General features: G+C 45.8%; 1 protein-coding gene across 1 annotated transcript in view; it reads right to left on the bottom strand.

Annotated features, from left to right (window-relative positions):
- The window catches only part of OLFM2 (olfactomedin 2), a 75,554-nt gene that overhangs the window by 61,012 nt on the left and 1,823 nt on the right, over positions 1 to 12,719 (bottom strand). The gene's annotated exons all lie outside the window — the stretch shown is intronic.

Below are 12,719 nucleotides of genomic sequence, written 5' to 3' on the forward strand. Positions count from 1 at the left end.
GTAGCTTCTGCTCACTGCAACTAGAGAAAACCCAAGCGTAGCAACGAAGACCCAGTGCAGCGAGCCAAAAATTAATATAAAAAGTAAAATAAACTGTTGCAACTACTTTGAGAAACAATTTACCAGTTTTTTAAAATGTTAAACAGAAATTGACCATAAGACTCAACAATTCCATCCACTCAAGAGAAATGAAAGTATATGTCCACGGAATGGACATATGAATATTGCATATGAATATTCATAACAGCATTGTTCACAATGAAACAATTCAAACGCTCATCAACTGGTGAAATGATACGCTATGTGGTACATCCATACAGCTGGTGAACACATCCATACCACTGTGGCTCAGTGGTCAAGAATCTGCCTGCCAATGCAAGAGACGTGGCTTCGATCCTTCAATCCAGGAAGTTCCCACATGTGGCAGAGCAATTAAGCCCGTGTGTCACAACTACTGCACCTGTGCTCTAGAGCCTCGACTACTGAGCCCACAGGCCCTGAGCACCCTAGAGTCAGCGCTCCACAAGAGAAGCCACTGCAGTGAGAGCCTGAGCACAGCAACAAGCGGTAGCCCCCGTTCAATGCAGCTAGAGAAAAGACCTCACAGCACAACCAAAAATAAATAAATAAATTTTTAGAAAGAATCATAAGGAACAAACTGATATATGCTTCAACATAGGTGAACCTTAAACATATTTTGCTAAGTGAAAGAAATCAGATACAAAAGGCCACATTTTGTACGATTTCTATTTACACAAAATGTCCAGAAAAGGCGAATATAGAGACAAAGAAATTAGAGTAGTGATTGTCTGAAATGGGATGGGGTGGGAATGAACTGCAAACAGGCGTGAGGGATCTTTTGCAGGTGATATAAATGTCCTCAAACTAGATTGGGATGATGTTCGCACAACTCTGAAAATTTACTTAAAGTCATTGAGTTGCACAGTTAGGTGGATTTAATGGTATACGAAGTGAAAATGAAAGTCGCTCAATCGTGTCAGATTCTTTGCGACCCCATAGACTGTAACCTGCTGGGCTCCTCTGTCGATGGGATTCTCCAGGCAAGAATAGTGGAGTGGGTTGCCATTTCCTTCTCCAGGGGATCTTCCCGACCCAGGGATCGAACCCAGATCTCCTGCATTGCAGGTGGATTCTTTACTGTCCAAGCCCAGAGAAGACCAATGATATATAAATTATACCTCAAAAAAACTGTTTAAAAGGGGGACCATCCCTAAACTTTCCCTGAAAGCTCCCTCCCCCAAGGAACCCTGTACTGACATGAGAATGCTGCTGCTGCTGCTAAGTTGCTTTAGTCGTGTCCGACTCTGTGCAACCCCATAGACGGCAGCCCACCAGGCTCCCCTGTCCCTGGGATTCTCCAGGCAAGAACACTGGAGTGGGTTCCCATTTCCTTCTCCAATGCATGAAAGTGAAAAGTGAAAGGGAAATCACTCAGTCATGTCCAACTCTTTACGACCCATGGACTGCAGCCCACCAGGCTCCTCTGTCCATGGGATTCTCCAGGCAAGAGTACTGGAGTGGGGTGCCATTGCCTTCTTCAGACATGAGAATGAGTTCTTCCTTAATTTTTTTTTTTTTTTGCAGCATATGGGGTCTTAGTTCCCCAACCAGGAATTGAACCCACAACCCCTGCAGTAGAAGCATGGAGTCTTACACTGGGCCACCAAGGAAGTCCCTTCCTTAAATTTCTACATCCTATATTTCTTGCTTGCTCTATCCTGCTCCTGGCCCAGATGTACCCACAGTTAGAAACTATCGATTATGCCCCTCTTGTGTTCTTTCTCTGTCCCTACTCCTCCATTCATATTATCACCAATGCCAGCTGAAATTGATGTAGAAATATCTCCAGAAAGTGTCCCCTTTTCACTGTCACCATCACGACTCTAAACATTGTGTTGGGGAGTGCTACAGATTGAATGTCAGTCTCCCCCTACTCCTTCCAATTTCACATACTGAAAGCTAACTTTCAATGTGATAGTGTCTGGAGGTGAAGTCTTTGGGAGGTGACTAGGTCCTGAGGGTGGAGCCCTCATGTATGGGATTAGTGCCCTTATACAGAGACCCCCAGAGAGCTCCCTCTCCCTTCCACGTGAGGACACAGTGAGAAGACACCGAGAAACTGGTCCTCAGCAGACCCCAAACCTACCAGCGCTTTCACTTTGATCCAGGACTTCCCCAACTCCAGAATTGAAATAGATTTCTGTTGTTTATAAGCCATCTAGTCTATGTTATTCTATTACAGCAACCTGAACACACCAGGAGCCATGAGAAGAAATCTTTTTCCCCTGATCTGAAAAATTATCAGGAGGAAAAAAAGTTTGTAACAGTCAGAAACAGTAACAATAATTGCTAAGGTTTATTGAGTACTTATTATGAGAAGGCAAGGGCACTCCACTCCAGTACTCTTGCCTGGAAAATCCCATGGACAGAGAAGCCTGGTAGGCTGCAGTTGATGAGGTCGCTAAGAGTCGGACACGACTGAGTGACTTCACTTTCATGCATTGGAGAAGGAAATGGCAGCCCACTCCAGTGTTCTTGCCTGGAGAATCCCAGGGACGGGGGAGCCTGGTGGGCTGCCGTCTATGGGGTCGCACAGAGTCAGACACGACTGAAGCAACTTAGCAGCAGCAGCAGCATCATGAGCTTTCCTTGGAAGGAAGGCTGTGACAAACCTAGACAGTGTATTAAAAAGCAGAGACATTATTTTGCCAACAAAGGTTCATATAGTCAAAGCTATGGTTTTTCAGGTAGTCATGTACATATGTGAGAGTTGGACCATAAAGGAGGCTGAGCACTGAAGAATTGATGCTTTTAAATTGTGGTGCTGGAGAAGACTTGTGAGAGTCCTTTGGACAGCAAGGAGATCAAATCACTTGATCCTAAAGGAAATCAACTCTGGATATTCATTGGAAGGGCTAATGCTGAACCTCCAGTACTTTGGCCACCTGATACGAATAGCCAAGTCATTGGAAAAGACTCTGATGCTGGGGAAGATTGAAGGCAAAAGGAGATGGGGACAGAAGAGGCTAAGACAGTTAGATAGCATCACCAACCAATGGACATGAATTTGAGCAAACTCTGGGAGACAGTGAAGGACAGGGAAGCCTGGTGTGCTGCAAAGAGCTGGACACAACTTAGCAACTGAACAACAGCAACAACAACATGAGCTAGGCACCATTTGCAGCAATGTCCATGTAATAACTCATTTACCCTCAGAAAACCAATATGAAGTAGATAATGTCAATTTCTAAAATGAGGAAATAGTGGCACAGAGATGCTAAGAAATTCTTCCAAGATCCCCTGGAATCTAGCCCAGACTCTGGAGCCTGTTCTTGGGTCATTCGGCCCTATTCAAAGGGGAAAGAATAAATGTTGATCTGTACCTCACATCATATACAAAAACCAATTCCAGGTAGATTTTACATCTAAATGTGAGAGGTAAACAGTGAGTATTCTAAGTAAATATAGAAGAATATCTTCATTACTGTGTGGTGGGCAAAGATTTCCAAAACAGGACATTGCTGCTGCTGCTAAGTTGCTTCAGTCGTGTCCGACTCTGTGCAACCCCCTAGATGGCAGCCCACCAGACTCCCCCGTCTCTGGGATTCCCCAGGCAAGAACACTGGAGTGGGTTGCCATTTCCTTCTCCAATGCATGAAAGTGAAAAGTGAAAGTGAAAGTGAAGTCGTGTCCAACTCTTAGCGACCCCATGGACTGTAGCCCACCAGGCTCCTCCATCCATGGGATTTTCCAAGCAAGAGTACTGGAGTGGGGTGCCATTGCCTTCTCCGAAAACAGGACACTAACGAGCACTAACCTTGAAGGAAAAACATTATTATTTAAACTGCATTCAGGGACTTCCCTGGTTAGTCCAGTGGTTAAGCATTATCCTTCCAAAGCATGGGATATGGGTATGATCCTTAGTCAAGGAACTAAGATCCCACATGCTGTGAGGCAACTAAGCCTGCAGGCTGCAACTAGAGAAGCAGCACAACGAAGACCCAACCCAGCACAGCCAAAAATAATTAAAGTTCATTTGTTAAAAAAAAAAAAAACATACCATAGTTAAAAATAAACTACATTCAAATTAAATTCTATTTATCAAAGACATTAAGAGAATGAAAAGACAAGCCACATAGTAGGAGAAGATACTTGCAATCCTATGTCCAACAAAGAACTGATATCCTAATTTTAATTCATATAAGAAACAGAAATACAGATACAAAATTTGGATGTATACAAAACACATATTCTTACAAAGTAATAAGAATAAGGCAGACAACCTAGTAGCAAAATGGACAAAAGACTTGAAAAGGCATTTCACAAAAGGGAATACTCAAGTGGTCAATAAACATGTGAAAAGGTATTTAAATACTATTAGTCATCATGAAATGTAAATTACACCCAAAATGTGATACCACTACACACCCATCAGAATGTCTAAAGTGAAACAAAGACCATACCAAGTGTTGGTAATGATGCAGAGCAACCGGAAGGCTCAGATGCTGCTAGTGGGACAGTAAATTGGTAAACTCTTTGAAGAGTCTTTGAAACTTTTGAAGACTGGCACTTACCTCCTCAAGTTCAATATATCCCTCCCCTGTGTATGCGTTCAGTTACTAAGTCATATCTGACTCTTTGTCATCCCAGAGACTGTAGACCACCAGGCTCTTCTGTCCATGGGATTTTCCAGGCAAAAATACTGGAGTAGGTTGTCATCTCCTATTCCAGGGGGTCTTACTGATCCAGAGATCAAACTTGTGTCTCCTGCATCTCCTGTATTGGCAGGCAGCTTCTTTACCACTGAGCTACCTGGGAAGCCCATATTCCTCCCCTATGACTCAACAGTCCTTCTCCTAGGTATATATACTTGAGTCTCACTATTTGTGGGTTCCGTGTTGTCAAACTCACCTACTCACTACAATTTATTTGTAACCCCCAAATCAATCCTCCTGGAGTTTTATGGTAATCCATGGACGTTCACAGGGTAGCAAAAATATTGAGTCACTGACACGCAGGTTCCCAATGGAGATCCAATGCAGCCATGCTGTGGGCCTCTTATTTCAGTTCTCATAACTGCAAATAACTTTCTTTCTCACAGTCTACTTGATGCTGAAACTTTCACATTCTCATGCATTTTATTGGTGATCTTGCTGTTTTAAGGGACCACGTGCACAGTGCTAAGTTCTGTCTAGTGTTCTAGGCAAAAGAAGGTTGTAAAGTGTCTTCTAGAGAAAATAGGACTCATTGATAAGCTTTGCTCAAGATTGTCTTTGGGGGACTCAGTTGGTGGTCCAGTGGTTACGAATCTGCCTTACAATGCAGGGGATGTAGGTTCGGGCCCTGGTTGGGGGAACTTCCAGTAGTCACGTATGGATGTGAGAGTTGGACTGTGAAGAAGGGTGAGCGCCGAAGAATTGATGGTTTTGAACTGTGGTGTTGGAGAAGACTCTTGAGAGTCCCTTGGACTGCAAGGAGATCCAACCAGTCCATTCTGAAGGAGATCAGCCCTGGGATTTCTTTGGAAGGAATGATGCTAAAGCTGAAATTCCAGTACTTTGGCCACCTCATGCGAAGAGTTGACTCATTGGAAAAGACTCTGATGCTGGGAGGGATTGGGGGCAGGAGGAGAAGGGGACGACAGAGGATGAGATGGCTGGATGGCATCACTGACTCAATGGACCTGAGTCTGAGTGAACTCCGGGAGTTGGTGATGGACAGGGAGGCCTGGCGTGCTGCGATTCATGGGGTTGCAAAAAGTCAGACATGACTGAGCGACTGAACTGAACTGAAGATGCCATATGATGAGGAGTTACTAAGCCTGAGTGTTGCAGCTGCTAAGCCTGTACGCTCTGGAGCCTGTGCGCCACAACTAGAGCCCCCTTGCCGCAACTGAACCCTAGAGACACAACTAGAGAAAGTCCATGCACCGCAAGGAAACATCCCACATGACACAAGGTCCTGCGAGCCACAGCTAAGACCTGATGCAACCAATAAATTAATTTAACTAAGTTTTTAAAAAAGAATGCCTTTGGCCATGAGTTTGATGCCAATGAATCAGCAACATATATTAGATAAAGTATTTTTAAACACAAACATTCATAAAAGGGGTTTGCGTATTGTTTCGTAAACAAAAATGTGACCAGAGCCTTGCAGGAATCTAATGCCATGATGACTCAGTATTCACTAACTCAGTATTCACAGCATTCAGTCTTTACCTCACTAATTCTTTATAGAACATAATCACTTCGAAAAGAGAGAATCTACTGTATATATACACCCAACAGAAATGCAAACAAGCATCCCTAAAGGCATGTATCAGGGTGTTTACTTAAGAATGTTTGTGTCAGCCACAAACTTCACCAACCCAAATGCCAAGAAACAGTGGAATGGATCTATCACACTCGATATATTCACACAATGGAACACCACAAAGCAAGAGAAACAAGCAATCTACCACAAAACAATAATATGGAGGAATCTGACAAGCATCATGCTGAGCAAAAGAAACTAGGCACCAAAAACAATATATTTAGTGACTTCATTAAGTTGAAAAGCAGGTCAAACCAGTGCATAGTGAGAGATGCCTGGCTCAGTGGTTCCTCTAGGTGGACGGGGAAGGTGAAAGTGCAGATGGGAACCAGAAGAGGCATCAGCGGGCTCCGGATTCTTAAAATGTTCTGTTTCTCAACCTGGTACTGGTCACATTATGTCACTTTAAGACAATTTCTAAAGGGCACTGTTATGATTTGCATACCTCTTTGTAGATATGTCAAGAAGGAAGTTCATTCAAAATTATGAACTAAGGTACCAAGCGTAAAGAGGCTTCCCAGGTGGCTCAGTGGTAAAGAATCTGCCTGCCAATGCAGGGCAGCTGGGTTCAATCCCTGATCCGGAAAGATCGCCTGGAGAAAGAAAAGACAACCCCCTCCAGTATTCTTGCCTGGGGGAATCCCATAGACAGAGGAGCCTGGCAGGCTACAGTCCAGAGTTAAAAGAGTCCGTCATGACATAGCAACTTAACAATAACACCCAAGTATAAAACATAAGTGTCATTTCTGTTTGATGTGCAGCAGGCAAAAATGCTAGAATGTCCAGTGGAAAAGCTAGAAAACATAAACCAAGAAAAACTCAGTGTCCTTTGCAAGAAGCCAAGTGGCCTCTGTCAAAGGGACCATGTTGGCTCCCATGATATTTCATTCACACAGAGGAAAGGCATGAATTTCTGTCCACACACACACAGCTTTGCATCCCTCAGAACACACAAACACACATGGTGTTAATCTTCTAGCCTGTGCCTGCCTTGAACTTTTTTGGTTTTCACTTGGTTACAGCAAGTGTTTAGAAATGGTGTTGAAACACTTCCTCCCAGGAATTCTCTGTCTTGCCATCTCTGCTTTCCTGCCTGGTTCAGAATTCCAAGAGGAGACTCCAAAGGAGACAGCAGGCCTGGCTGAGGACTTTGGCCACTAAACAATGAGAGTCACATTCCCCCTGCCCCCTAAATGTTGGTCCTGCTCTACCCACGGCTGCCACCAACTTGCCTCTGGTTTTGTTAGCTCTTATAATAATTCTGTTTTCATACCTTTACTTTCCCTATGCCGACCTGTCTTCCAAGTTCCAACCAGAGGATCTCTCCCTCTTACAAATCCAACCATGTCTTATTCCTGGCTTTAAAACCTTGTATTTAAACAACAAAAAAGCAGACGTCCTAATTTTGAAAATGGACAAAGGTCTTGACTAGACATTTCTCCAAAGAATATATACAAATGGCAAACAAACACATGAAAAGATGCTCAACATCACTAACTCTTCTTTTTCCAACATCACTTAATGAAACGCAAATTGAGGCCACAATGGAGAACCACCTTACACACCTTCAAATGAGAGCCCAGGAGCCTCAACTGTTGAGCTGATGTGCCACAAGTACTGATGCCCGAGCGCCCTAGAGCCCGTGTTCTGCAACAAGAGAAACCACCGCAATGAGAAGCCTGAACACCACAACTCAAGAGGAGCCCCCGTTCATTGCAACTATATAAAAGCCCATGAGCAACAAAGACCCAGCACAGCCAAAAATAAATTAATTAAAAATAAATAAAAATTTTTTTTTAATAGTAACACTTTCTTTTTTTTTTTTTTTTAAAGAGTAAACCAGCACTGAGAACCTACTGGATTTCCCAGAAGCAACACAAGTCAGTTTCTCTGCACAGACTTCATGGAACCTATTCTGACTCCTCTCTGCTCCTTCTTGATTTGTGGCTGAGCTCTGAATGGATGAGGGCTTCCCTGGTGGCTCAGATAGTAAAGAATCTGCCTGCCAAGCAGGGGCCTGGGTTTGGTCCGGGGATCAGGAAGATCCCCTGGAGAAGGGAATGGTTACCCATTCCAGTATTCTTGCCTGGGAAACCCCAGAGATACAGCTACAGTCTATGGGGTCGCAAAGAGTTGAACACAACTGAGCAACTAACACTCTGAATGGATGGGGTTGTGAGAAAGACCAGGCTTCTGTTCTGAAAGTGAAGATAAGTCAATGTGCTCAGACATGAGTTCCTGGAAAAACACGAACAAAGTCTCCTGCCCCTGCCACAAAGCCCTTCTCCCCAACACAGCCAGGCTCAACTTGAAAGAAGTTAAATCTTCATCTCACTCCTTGAGAGCTCAAACAGTCACCCAGCCTCGGTGTCTGGTATAAGGCTCGAAACACAGAAGACTCACAATGGATGCTTTCTAAATGAATACATGAATGCATGGATAAATGAAAACAGCCAGTCACTGCTTCCCAGGCACTGGCCACCAAATTCTGGGGACACAGAGTCATTGCTAACACCAGCTGCTGAGATCATAAGAAATCTTCACACATCCATGTGGTCAACTTGTATGGACACAGAATCACTGTGCCTATATACCCATAGGTGTGAATATGGCACACGTGTGTCCTGGTGCCCAGTTTGACCAATGCCAAGTACATGGCTGCTAAACATACACACATATGCGCATGGACACTATAGACACACTACTATTGTATTGGGGCACGGTTAGAGTGAAGTGAGTCATACACAAGCAGAGTTTGATCCTGCCTTTATTTAAAATTTTGTTATTTTGTTCATCATGGATTTTTTTTGCATTGATTTTTATTTTCCTAAAATATTGCATAAAAATATTTATCTTGGGGGCTTCCCAGGTATCCCAGTGGTTAAGAATCTGCCTTGCAATGCAAGGGACACTGGTTCGATCCCTGGTCCAAGATCCCACATGCCACGGAGCAACTAAGCCCGTGCACCACAACCACTGAGCCTGTGCTCTGGAGCCCTTGAGCCACAACTACTGAACCCACAGGCTTCAATTACTGAAGCCCGAGCACCCTGGAGCCTGTGCTCCACAACAAGAGAAGCCCCCACAATGATAAGCCCGAGCACCCCAACGAAGAGTAGACCCCCTCTCGCCTCAGCTAGAGAAAGCCTGCGTGCAGCAGTGAAGACCCATCACAGCCAAAAAGTAAAAATAAATCTTTTTAAAAAAAATATTGGTTTCTGAAGCTATTGGCACCTCCTTCGATTTTGCACCCAAGGCGAGTGCCTCACCTGTCACACCCTGGCCTGGACTGTGATTGACACACACCTCCCAAGGGCACCTGCCTGCACCTCCTCACCAGTCAACGGGACACACCAGTCTCTGCACAAACCTCATTCTACCACTAGATGTCGCCCCAGCTCCTTCAGCTTGAGCTCAGCAGCAACCCCTTAGGAAGAAAACGTCCAATTCACTTAATTATCTGGGAGTCCTCGAGATTTCCTTTTACTTCCCTCCACCCGAAACATTTACATTCCCTAATGGAGCCCTGGGGGAACAGCGTCTTAATCCTAAATAGTGGTGCCCTGGAGTGCTGGAATTTTTAGGCACAGATGAAGACGGGTTTTCCTAATGCCTGCAGTCCAGGAGCGATGGTTGACTTGAAATGGGTATGGGATAACCCAAGGGGAGGGTTGTTCCCCTGACCTTCCCTGGGCACAAGAGTCCCACTGTTTGAGAAAGAAAGAGACTCTGTGGGGGGAAGAGGAGGAGGGACTGATCCATTCATTCGACAGATATTTTTTGAGATCCTACTGCGTGCCAGGCTCTGCTGTAAACACTGATACAACAGATCACCGGACCCCGATAAGTTGCCCCTCTAGGGGGAGAGAGACAATAATTTGTTGTTTAGTCTCAAGTCATGGCCGACTCTTTTGTGACCTCATGGACTGCAGCCTGACAGGCTCCTCTGCCCAGGCTCCTTTGCTCCTCTGCCTGGGATTCCTCAGGCAAGAACACTGGAGTGGGTTGCCATTTCCTTCTCCAGGGGATCCTCCCAACCCAGGGACTGAACCCATGTCTTCTGCCTGGCAGGCAGATTCTTTACCACGAAGCCACCTAGGAAGCCCAATAAGTGAATAAACAAATCCCGGAAATGTAGTGACAAAGGCTATCAAGAAAAACAGCACAAAGGCAGAGCTCTCAGAGGAGGTGACTTAAGCAGAAGGGGAGGGAGGAAGTTGAGTAGCTACCTAGGGGAACAGTGTCCCAGGCAGAAGGAATGACACATGCAAAGGCCCTGAGGCATGCAGTATAAACTGAGCTATTCCTCCTGTCCCATCCTGTGAGGACCCCAGGAAAGAGGGGACCCCAAACTCACACAGTACCAGAGATGTAGCTAGATCTTTTTTATTTTTTTGACTGCTGAGCCTTCATTCCTTTGCTCAGGCTTTCTCTAGTTGCTACGAGTGGGGACTACTCTCTGGTTTTGGTGCAATGGCTTCTCATTACAGTGGCTTCTCTTGTTGTAGAGCACAGGCTCTGGGGCACGCAGGCGCAGTAACTGAGGTGCACTGAGGCTTAGTAGCCCTCCATGGCATGTGGCATCTTCCCAGACCAGGGATTGAACCAGTGTCCCCTGCATTGGCAGGTACATTCTTAACCACTAGAATACCTGGGAAGTCCCAATGTAGCTAGATCTGAAAGAGGACTTCCCAGTGGTCAGGAAGGGAGCATCTTTCCATGAGGAAAGATGGTGAGCCTTGAAGCTATCAAGCTCTCTGGTAGCTCCAGACCCTGGATGGATGGACAACTCCTCTGACATGTACTACTTTCCTGTTCTCAGGGTAAAATCCAAGCTCCTATCCACAGCCCACAAGTTTCCACTTGGTCTGGTCCTTCTTGGCTTCCCTGGCCTCATCTTCCCCTCGACTTTTCCTTCCCTCACTCCTCTCTAGCCACACCAGCCTTCTTGCTGCTCCTCAAACACTCCAAGCTTGTTCCTACCTCAGGGCCTTTGCATTTGCTGTCCCTGCTTTGAAAGCTTTCCCCCTGGACACAGAAGGCATCTCTCTCACCTCTCAGGGAGCCTCAAATACCACCTCCTTAGAGACACAGTCTCTATCACACCTGCTAAAACAGCTCCCCACCCCACCCATCATTCTTTAACCTCCCTTGTTGTTTAGTCACTAAGTGGTGTCTGACTCTTTTGTGACCCCATGGACTGTAGCCCATCAGGCTCCTCAGTCCATGGGATTTTCCAGGCAAGAATACTGGAGTGGGTTGCCATTTCCTTCTCCAGGGGATCTACCCCACCCAGGGATAGAACCTGCATCTCCTGCTTGGCAGGTGGATTCTTTACCACTAAGCCACAAGGGAAGCCCTTAACCTCCTTTACCCTGTTTAATTATTCTTCATGCTACTTGCACTGTATTATATATTGATTTAGTTGTTCACACGGTATTATATATTTATTCGGTTTTTGTCTGTCTCTCCTACTACAAGGTCACCCCCAGGAGGGCAGGGACTTGATGACTTGGTTCAAGGCTGAATCTCCAGTGCTTCATCATATCTGTTGATTGAATGGACAAATGCATAATTTCCAGAAAGAACCCCTGGTGGAGCCCAGGGCCCATCAATGACGGGGAAGGAGGTCCTGGGAAACAATGGAGGAGACTCAGAGGGGACAGAGTGTCCATTTTCCAGACCTCTCTCTGCCCTGGGCGCTAGGCTGGGTGGGCAAGCTGGGACACACAACACAGTAGCGCCCACTGTAGCTAGTGGAAGGACCCGACCAGCATAACTCCAACTGATCACCCCAGCTAAGTCCCGCCCCATCCACCATTTGGCCCCGCCTCCACGGACTCAGTTTAGTCCCGCCCCCAAACAGCCTCATTTAGCTCCTCCTCCATGAATCTTCATGTGAGCCCCGCCCCCAAGCATCTCCCACCCTCCTCTGGGGTCACCCAACAGCACCTCTCACTGCACTCTCCCGCACCCCTAGACAATCTTGGCACAGAACAGGAAATCTAGAGTTTCCTAAAGGTTAGCAGGGGATGGGGGAAGAGTCCCCAGATGGTGGTTCTAAGGATCCTTCTGGGAAACCCAATTCAGCTTCCCTCATGGTGCACTTTTATCCACCATTCTCTTGAGTGTACACATCTTTTGGTTTCTTGTCTCTCACTCAGCTGACTTTCTTTACTTCTTTGGGATTCATGTATCAGTCGAGCACCTGTAGTGTGCAGCCTGATGCCTGGCACTAAGCACACTCCCCACCCCAGTCAGTACTTGGATACTGTGATGGGAAAACAGAGTGAGGGAGGGCACCTCTTGAGGTCTTCTGTGGCCTGGAAATCCTCCTACCTAGAATCTTATCTCCATCTCTCCCAATGTCCCCAGACCCCCAGAGT

Source organism: Bos indicus, chromosome 7, assembly GCF_029378745.1.
Source record: "Bos indicus isolate NIAB-ARS_2022 breed Sahiwal x Tharparkar chromosome 7, NIAB-ARS_B.indTharparkar_mat_pri_1.0, whole genome shotgun sequence".
NCBI lineage: Eukaryota > Metazoa > Chordata > Mammalia > Artiodactyla > Bovidae > Bos > Bos indicus.